This window comes from Macrobrachium nipponense, chromosome 19 (genome assembly GCF_015104395.2).
Source record: "Macrobrachium nipponense isolate FS-2020 chromosome 19, ASM1510439v2, whole genome shotgun sequence".
In the NCBI taxonomy this organism is placed as follows: Eukaryota; Metazoa; Arthropoda; class Malacostraca; order Decapoda; family Palaemonidae; genus Macrobrachium; species Macrobrachium nipponense.
The window spans coordinates 2,082,564-2,092,563 of NC_061088.1; the positions used below are offsets into that span (position 1 = coordinate 2,082,564).

Here is a 10,000-nt window from a genome sequence, read left to right on the forward strand (position 1 = left end):
AAAGTCATGCACCTTTTTTATACAGAGGGTCCATTGACATCCGCGCGTGTGTGGAGGGGTAGTCACGCAAATAGGGTCAGTAGCCTCACCCCAAATTTACTATAAAAACTTGAAAATCATCCCTAAGTGTGGTAACGGGTACTGGGTTGCAATGCAGAGGCAACAGAACCCACCAATATTTGAAACTATTATGCGGTAAGAACAGACTATAAAACTAATGCTAAAAGGGCAAGCGCTGGGACCTACGAGGTCATTCAGAGCTGAAAGGGGAAAAAATGAGAGTATAAAGGTTTGAAAAGTGTATCAGGAGGAAAACCTCAAAGCAGTAGCAGCACGAAATATAATTGTTAGGAGAGGATGGAGAGTAAGACGGAATACGGAGAATATGAAATAAGGTACAGTAAAAGGAATGGCAGGGTTGCAGACAGGGCCGAAAGGACGCTGCAAAGAACCTTTAAGTAATGCCTATAGTTTACCACATGTGGTGGACTGGCGGCACTGCCCTCATACCAAATAATAAAACGGCAAACAATAAAAGAGTAAAAATATAACAAATATAATTCTTTTTCAAATTCAAAACTTGCACCCTTTTACTAGATGACACATCAGATTCCCGTCAAATACTGAAACTTAAAAATCTCCCATACAACATTACACAGATTAGAAGTCTTAAAAGTAAACACGTGTACAAAACACTCGTGGACAGTCGAAACTGACGTGCGGACAGAATGACGGACAGAAAGAATGATGCACACAACGAGGATGGAAGAGAATGGAAGCCAGCCATCCCAGGTTTCACTACGTCGATTCTAAGGTCCATTAAAGCTCAAATATCTGGTGGTCCCTCCCTCACAACCCTTGATTTCTCAGGAAGCAATATCTCGCCCTCCAAATCATTGCATCTCTCTCTCTCTCTCTCTCTTTGTATATGTATATATGTATATGTATATATATATATATATATATATATATATATTTTAACCCCCCCCAAAAAAAAAAAAAAAAAAATACACAAGCGGCAACTCTTACCTGTCAGTAGCGGCCGGCCTCTCTCTGCAAGCATTGTCAAAAACTAGGCTAAAGAGTTCACATTAATACAAACCAGTATGAACACATAAAAGGATCAAAATGATTAATAAGTCATATTTAAAAAACCAAGCCTGACCCACAAAGAACTGTAAATTATCATTCCCCTCTCCTGAACTAGTCTAGGTAATCACCCCCAAAAGTCTCGAATTGTCAACTGCTACATTTCAATAGTCAAACAAACTTAGAGAATCCCGTTTCTAGAATAATAACATGGAACCCATCTTTGATGGGTCTTGCCCCAGCACCTGATGTCCTCTGAACCGCCTCCCTCCCTATCTCAAAGGAATGTGTGATTATTCTTAAGTGTCTCAAGCGGTCGGACCTATCCCATGCACGCACAAACGGATGTACACATCCACGACACCCTAAGATCGCCCATGGTAACAGTTCGAACAGCCATCAGCCCCAAAATGCACACACATCAAATTCCTTCGTTTCCAAGAAGGCTATCTCTAGGTGCTCTCGTCTGTCAAGCCAACCAGAAAAGCTGACATCACGTAATTCACTAACGCATCAATTTATTTGTTTAATATTATATATTATATATTTACTTTAATATAGTATATAAATATATAGATTATAATATAATTTAGATAATTAAAATATTGCCTACAAATTGGGTTTTTTGGTTCAAAAGAAGGTCCCTTAAAAAAAATGAAACATAAATAATAGATTCAATTCCATTCAGACTCTCTCTCTCTCTCTCTCTATATATATATATATATTTATATATATACATACATATTTACAAATCGGTTCAAACGACTATTAAAAATGAACAGAAATAATTTATTCAATTAACCAGACTCACTCTCTCTCTCTCTCTCTGTCTCTGTCTGTCTCAGCTGGGAAATAAACCCGTGAGCCCTACCCCTCCCCCCCCACCCCCCCCACCAAAAAAAAACAAAAAAAAAAAAAAAACAACAACCGGAGTAATATCATTCTTGGTCCCAGCCCAAAAATTCATTACCTCCCGGAGTTCAGGAATCAAGAGCAGCTTTTCGCAGCGCGGTGGAGGAATGTCAGCGTTTAATTGCTAAATTCCCCCCACTGTATCTTCCTCTAGAACGAAGGAGAAAAATTAAAACGCTTTTTATTTCGCTGCCCATTTCATAGGCGGGTCTCGTTCAGGCGGGAAGCAGACGCGACTGAAAACGGTTTTCCTCTCCCTAACTTTTTTTCTTTTTTATTTTTTAAATTCGAGGACAGAGGTTATAGGACGATAGTGACACCATTTCTGTTTGATGGTTTAAAGGTTGTTCCTGAATGGCTGAGACAAGAGACGGCTCATTGCACAGTTCCATAAGGTCATGAAGACAGAGCATAGTAAGCACAAATACAAATACATCATATATATATAATATATATATATATATATATATATATATAGACACACGCACACACACACACACACACACATATATATATATATATATATATATATAATATGTAAGTGACTCCGTCGTATTTACAAACGAGTCACAATGTTGTACTTTTGGTTTGCATTAGCAAACTTCAGTTGGTATGTACTCCATTCTCAGTTATGTCTCCGTTGAACAGTGGAAGTTATTCTCTTGATATTTGCTTCTTACTTCCATCGTGGGTATAAGGTAAGTAGTGGAAACACAAAGTATGCAAAAATATACTTTATTTCAAGACTTTCATCCTGAGTAGAATGCAGAGAGGTTTCTGAATAGATGTTTGGACTACAAGAAGCAGAGGAAGTCTGAGATACAATTCGTTTACAAATCATAGGCAAGCAAACCTGCTCTATATACAGACATACGAACTAACATACTTATCTAGGTTAGTCAGGTACGCCTTGACGTCTCGTGGGAGTCAAAATGGTTCCCAGAGAAGGCCTTGTTGATGTGTTTATGTCCCACATAGATACTGCTGATATAAGGTGTTCACACATTTGGATTTTGGACAATCTTTCCTGCATGACCTCCTTGGCCTATGGCCTGATTCGTGGTTGCATGCATTACTCTACAGAATGTTTACATACATTCTTATTTATCATGTAAACACTCACACACACACACACACTACACACATATATATTATAATATATATTATATATATATATATATATATAGGAATACATAATAAAAAAAGAATAACATACCCTAGCGTGTAAGAAGATTACCAGTAATTATTATATATATATATAATATTATATAATATATATATATATATATATATATATATAGTATAGTATATATGACTGGTAATAAAAAATGTTACGATAGAATTCTATCTAGTAAAAGGAGCCCATAAAATCGCCAAAAACCAAAAATATAGAAAGTATACTATAATTTTGGCGTCTATATGGGCTCCTTTTATTTTATTTAGACACACACACACACACACATATATATATATATATATATATATATATATATATATATTTATACGTATATATTATAATATATATATATATATATATATATATATATATATATATAATAATCGCAGACGTGCAAAAGGACTCTTCATAATCCCCGTCACCTATCCATCGAACACGGAGTCGAGTAACCCTTCAACTCCGCTGAAAGGGGGACTTCAATGACTGCATTAAAAGGTATCTCTTTCATAGCTCCCAATTTTAACTTTCGGGGTCACTCATAATGGCGTTAGAGTGAGTCCGCGAAGCTTTTAGTGGTCCCTGCGCTGGGAAGCGACGGGAATGCACGAATCTGGGGACGGTTTTTACAGGAATAATAATAATAATAATAATAATAATAATAATAATAATAATAATAATAATAATAGAGAAACAAATCCAGTTACTATCTTTTAAATATTATATACTCTATATATATATATATATATATATATATATATATATATATATATATATATATATATATATATATGAATTTCGGTCCGATATTGAAGGCATACAATAATAATAATAACAATAATAAAATAATAATAATAATAATAATAATAATAATAATAACAATAATAATAATAATAATAATAATAATAATAATAATAATAATAATACAGGATAATAATAATAATAATATGGAACACGCCCACAAGAACCATTGATTTGAAATTCAAGCTTCCAAAGAGTATGGTGTTCATTCGAAAGAAGTAAAAGAAGTTAGAGGGAAATACAGAAAGAGATAAGTTATAAAAACAGATAAATTAACAAAAAAATAATAAAAACTGGGTAAATTATTAAAAATCGGGAACTGTATTAGAGGGTAGTAATGCATTGTGTTTTCGCTTGAACTTCAGAAGTCCCAACTGTACGAGATCCTAATAATATAATAATAATAATAATAATAATAATAATAATAATAATAATAAGGGGAACCGTACAGTTTCCCGAAAAGCTAATAATGATAATAATATTAATAATAATATTTAGTACAGTTGACTGCACTACATCATAATAATAATAATAATAATAATAATAATAATAATAATAATAATTCCTGAAGCCGAACCAAGTAAGAGACTCTGGGAAAACATATGGAGCAATCCGGTATCACACAACAAACATGCAACATGGCTCCAGGAAGTCAAGGAAGAAGAAACAGGGAGAATAAAACAAAGATTCACAGAGATCACGACAGACACAGTCAGACACCAACTAAAGAAAATGCCAAACTGGAAAGCCCCAGGTCCCGATGAAGTCCATGGATACTGGCTCAAAAACTTCAAGGCCCTACACCCACGAATAGCAGAACAACTCCAGCATTGTATCTCAAATCACCAAGCACCCAAATGGATGACCACAGGAAGAACATCCTTAGTACAAAAAGACAAGAGTAAGGGAAATATAGCCAGTAACTACAGGCCTATCACCTGCCTACCAATAATGTGGAAGTTACTAACAGGTATCATCAGTGAAAGGCTATACAACTACTAGAGGAGACAAACACCATCCCCCACCAACAGAAAGGCTGCAGAAGGAAGTGTAGGGGCACAAAAGACCAGCTCCTCATAGACAAAATGGTAATGAAGAACAGTAGGAGAAGGGAAAACCAACCTAAGCATGGCATGGATAGACTATAAGAAAGCCTTCGACATGATACCACACACATGGCTAATAGAATGCCTGAAAATATATGGGGCAGAGGGAAAACACCATCAGCTCCTCAAAAATACAATGCGCAACTGGAATACAATACTTACAAGCTCTGGAATAAGACTAGCAGAGGTTAATATCAGGAGAGGGATCTTCCAGGGCGACTCACTGTCCCCACTACTCTAGTAGTAGCCATGATTCCCATGACAAAAGTACTACAGAAGATGGATGCCGCCGGTACCAACTCAAGAAAAGAGGCAACAGAATTAACCATCTGATGTTCATGGACGACATCAAGCTGTATGGTAAGAGCATCAAGGAAATAGATACCCTAATCCAGACTGTAAGGATTGTATCTGGGGACATCAGGATGGAGTTCGGAATAGAAAATGCGCCTTAGTCAACATACAAAAAGGCAAAGTAACAAGAACTGAAGGGATAAAACTACAGATGGGAGCAAACATCAAACACATAGATGAGACAGGATACAAAATACCTAGGAATAATGAAGGAGGGGATATAAAACACGAAAGAGATGAAGGACACGATCAGGAAAGAATATATGCAGAGACTCAAGGCGATACTCAAGTCAAAACTCAATGGCGGAAAATATGATAAAAGCCATAAACACATGGCATGCCAGTAATCAGATACAGCGCAGGAATAGTCGAATGGACGAAGGCAGAACTCTGCAGCATAGATCAGAAAACCAGGAAACATATGACAATACACAAAGCACTAACACACCCAAGAGCAAATACGGGAACAAGACTATACATAACACGAAAGGAAGGAGGGAGAGGACTACTAAGTTATAGAGGACTGCGTCAACATCGAAAATAGAGCACTGGGGGGGCAATATCTGAAAACCAGTGAAGATGAGTGGCTAAAAGAGTGCATGGGAAGAAGGACTAATAAAAGTAGACGAAGACCCAGAAATATACAGAGACAGGAGAAAGACAGACAGAACAGAGGACTGGCACAACAAACCAATGCACGGACAATACATGAGACAGACTAAAGAACTAGCCAGCGATGACAATTGGCAATGGCTACAGACGGGGGGAGAGCTAAAGTAAGGGAAACTGAAGGAATGATAACACAGCGGCACAAGATCAGGCCCTAAGAACCAGATATGTTCAAAGAACGATAGATGGAAATAACATCTCTCCCATATGTAGGAAGTGCAGTACAAAAAAATGAAACCATAAACCACATAGCAAGCGAATGCCCGGCACTTGCACAGAACCAGTACAAAAAGAGGCATGAATTCAGTGGCAAAAGCCCTCCCACTGGAGCCTGTGCAAGAAACATCAGCTACCTTGCAGTAATAAGTGGTACGAGCACCAACCTGAAGGAGTGATAGAAACGATCAGGCAAAGATCCTCTGGGACTATGGTATCAGAACGGATAGGGTGATACGTGCAAACAGACCAGACGTGACGTTGATTGACAAAGTCAAGAAGAAAGTATCACTCATTGATGTCGCAAATACCATGGGACACCAGAGTTGAAGAGAAAGAAAGGGAAAAAAATGGATAAGTATCAAGATCTGAAAATAGAAAAATAAGGAGGATATGGGATATGCCAGTAGAAATCGTACCCATAATCATAGGAGCACTAGGCACGATCCCCCCAAGATTCCCTGAAAAGGAATCTAGAAAAACTAGAGGCTGACGTAGCTCCAGGACTCATGCAGAAGAGTGTGATCCTAAAAACGGCACACATAGTAAGAAAAGTGATGGACTCCTAAGGAGGCAGGATGCAACCCGGAACCCCACACTTTAAATATCACCCAGTCGAATTGGAGGACTGTGATAGAGCAAAAAAAAAAAAAAAAAAAAAAAAAAAAAAAAAAAAAAAAAAAAATAATAATAATAATAATATTTTAGTTTAGCTGCAACAATTCAGATGACGCCATAAATTTCAAGCATAATAATGCAGATGAAATCAAAATATTTATAAGGAACCTATTGAAAGGACGAAAGTCCCTGAGTGACCAAATTACACTTGAAGTAAACACTGACACGAAATTTGTTAAGTATCCCATTCACTGGTAATTTGCTTTGTTGTGAAATGGGTTACTCCAGCGTCGAAGATGACACTTGGGGACATAAGTACCCTCACCAGGGTCTTATTGCTCCGATTAGGACCATCCACGTTAGTACCACGTATTCATAATAAACTTAAATAAACTGTTTTTTTTTTGTCTTTGTAGAAGTTCACAAATCTCACTTTTACCACCAAAAATATTATGTGTATGTGTGTGTGTATGAGTAGGTGGAAAATTTATCAATGAATTTATTTCGTCAGTTGAATTAATACATAAATTAATTCCGCACATATGCTACGGATTGGAATTAATCCTCCATAAGCAATTCAATAGGTACTAATGAAAAAGTACATTCACAGGCAAGCGTTCACACACACACACACACACACACACACACACACACACACACAGAGTGAGAGAGAGAGAGAGAGAGAAGAGAGACTGTGTAAATACACACACCCTTCGTCACTTTTCCAGCGACTTGGACCCAAGTCTTCAGCTACAGCTACACCTCCAAAATTCAGCCTCCTCCTCCTCTCCTCCTCCTCCTCCTCCTCCTCCTCTTCTTCTTCTTCTTCCCCAGCCATTAGCGACGGTCACGTCACGCCCTCAAAGACTTCTCCGAGACCTTCCCTCAGTCTCAATTCCCTCCGTCTCTCCTCAGCCGAGAAACGAGAACTTCCTTCTAGCGAGGTGACAGACACGGCAGACTTAACCCTACCTAGACACTTGCACTTCATTTCACCTCTCTGGGAGCGAGGTGTCGCGAAAAATCAAGGAGAAGAGGACCTCCCTCTCAATGAAATCCGGAAGGCGAGGTTATCGTCGGATGGTCTGGGTTCACTGGTGAGTTTCCGCTCAGTGGTTTTTGACGTTTATTTTATGTTATTTTTTTTATTTTTTTCATTTTTTTTAAGCAACCTTTTAAAACCGCCTGACGGCAGCGGGTTAAAAATACTGCGGGGAAGGATGGCTTGAAAGGGCATCGGGGGATTTGCAGTGATGTTTTTTTTTTCCCTGAGAGGATCAGAGGGAAATCGAGGGTAAGGGTAGAGTTGAAAGGTAAAAATGGATGCGTATGGTGTGAGGCAACGAGTCGGAAGTAGCCATTGCTACTTATTTCCTGTTTTATAACATAATATGAAAGCAAGACTGCAATGCAGACACTTTACGACAAATCAATAAAAAGAGTAATATCAAAAACAATTTACAGAAAGTGACTAATTTTAGGTTTAAGTCAAAATAAAAAATGGTTAATTTATTATAGAATATTGAAAACAGATTTTTCCATCGGATTGGTGTATTACTATTCAAAACCAAAGAAGCGGTTAATGATAGAATTAAAAACATTTCTTAAGACCTTATTTAAATTAATGCAGAGAATATATCTATAAAAAAAAACACACACACACACACACTTTTTAATTTTTATATATATATATATATATATATATATATATAATATACAAGGACACACCCACACACACACACACACACACATATATATATATATTATATATATATATATATATATATATATCAAGAACAAAAGGCCCATTAAAACACCCTTATAAGGGTGGGAGTCAGTCCATCTAAATATAGGCCTTAGCTTTAAACCAGAGTGTTTTAATGGGCCTTTTATACGTGTAACGTCTCCTGTTTTTAACAGAAGAATTTATTTACACCACCACCACACACACACACACACACACACACACACACACACACACGGTCATCAGTGAATGGAAGGGACCTAGTCTTGCTCCCACTCTGCTGCTGCTGCTGCTAAATGGCTAAAATTAGCCCACCAGATCGCTCGATCTGCCCTAATTTGAGCTACATTGAATTCAAAGCAAAATGTCACTCGCTCCCTCCTCTCTTGACTCCGGAGCTTTCATCGAAGAGGGATGTTGCCTGGCTCTCATACAGCAATGGCAAACAGTCTATTATAGAGAGAGAGATGAGAGAGAGAGAGAGGAGAGAATTGAACTTCTTTTAAATCTCTGAGGAGCGGAGGAGAGAGAGAGAGAGAGAGAGAAAATTTTTAAGGGCCATTAACTTGGTTAACTTGCCAAGAAAAACATATATGTCTAATATTTGAAAATCATATTTGATTATATATATATATATATATATATATATATATATAGTATATATATATACATATATATATACATAATATATATGTATATATAATAAACGAACGCATAAACACGAACAAAAAAGTTAACTAAACCACCAACTTTTGCCTCCGAAGGAATATAACCGACCAGGACAGAATGAACCCGCCCGAGGGTGAAATGGATCGACCTCCTCATCTCCGCAGTAACATTACTCATGAATTCGAGACATGGGGGTTTGGGGGCGTGAACAACAACAACAAAAAAACTTCCTAAACAATATGAGAAACAATAATAATACTCGGGCAACTCATGAATTAAAAATAACTAAGATCTTGAGAACCTCACGGGGGAAAGATTGTGACAACAAGAGGCCACGAATTTATGTTAAAATAAATCTTCTTGATCCTACAAATAGACACAGATTTATCACAGTTTAAGAACCTGACTTAAACTATTTACAAAATGTGACTACCTTAATGCGGTTTATGACTTAATCATTTTTTCATTATAATAAATCTACCTCCATTTTTATTCTTGCTGTATTCTCCTGACTAGAGTAACGAAGTTATTCGATGTCAATTTTTTGAACTGATAGAGAGAGAGAGAGAGAGAGAGAGAGAGAGAGAGAGAGAGAGTTGAACCATTTACTGACTTAGATATTAATTACTGTAATTTTTTCTTTTGTTA

At 37.0% G+C, this 10,000-nt stretch overlaps 1 protein-coding gene across 1 annotated transcript in view; it reads right to left on the minus strand.

Moving 5' to 3' along the window:
- Positions 1–10,000, minus strand: part of LOC135213568 (adenylate cyclase type 2-like) — a gene marked incomplete in the record, with an annotated part of 801,033 nt that overhangs the window by 175,237 nt on the left and 615,796 nt on the right.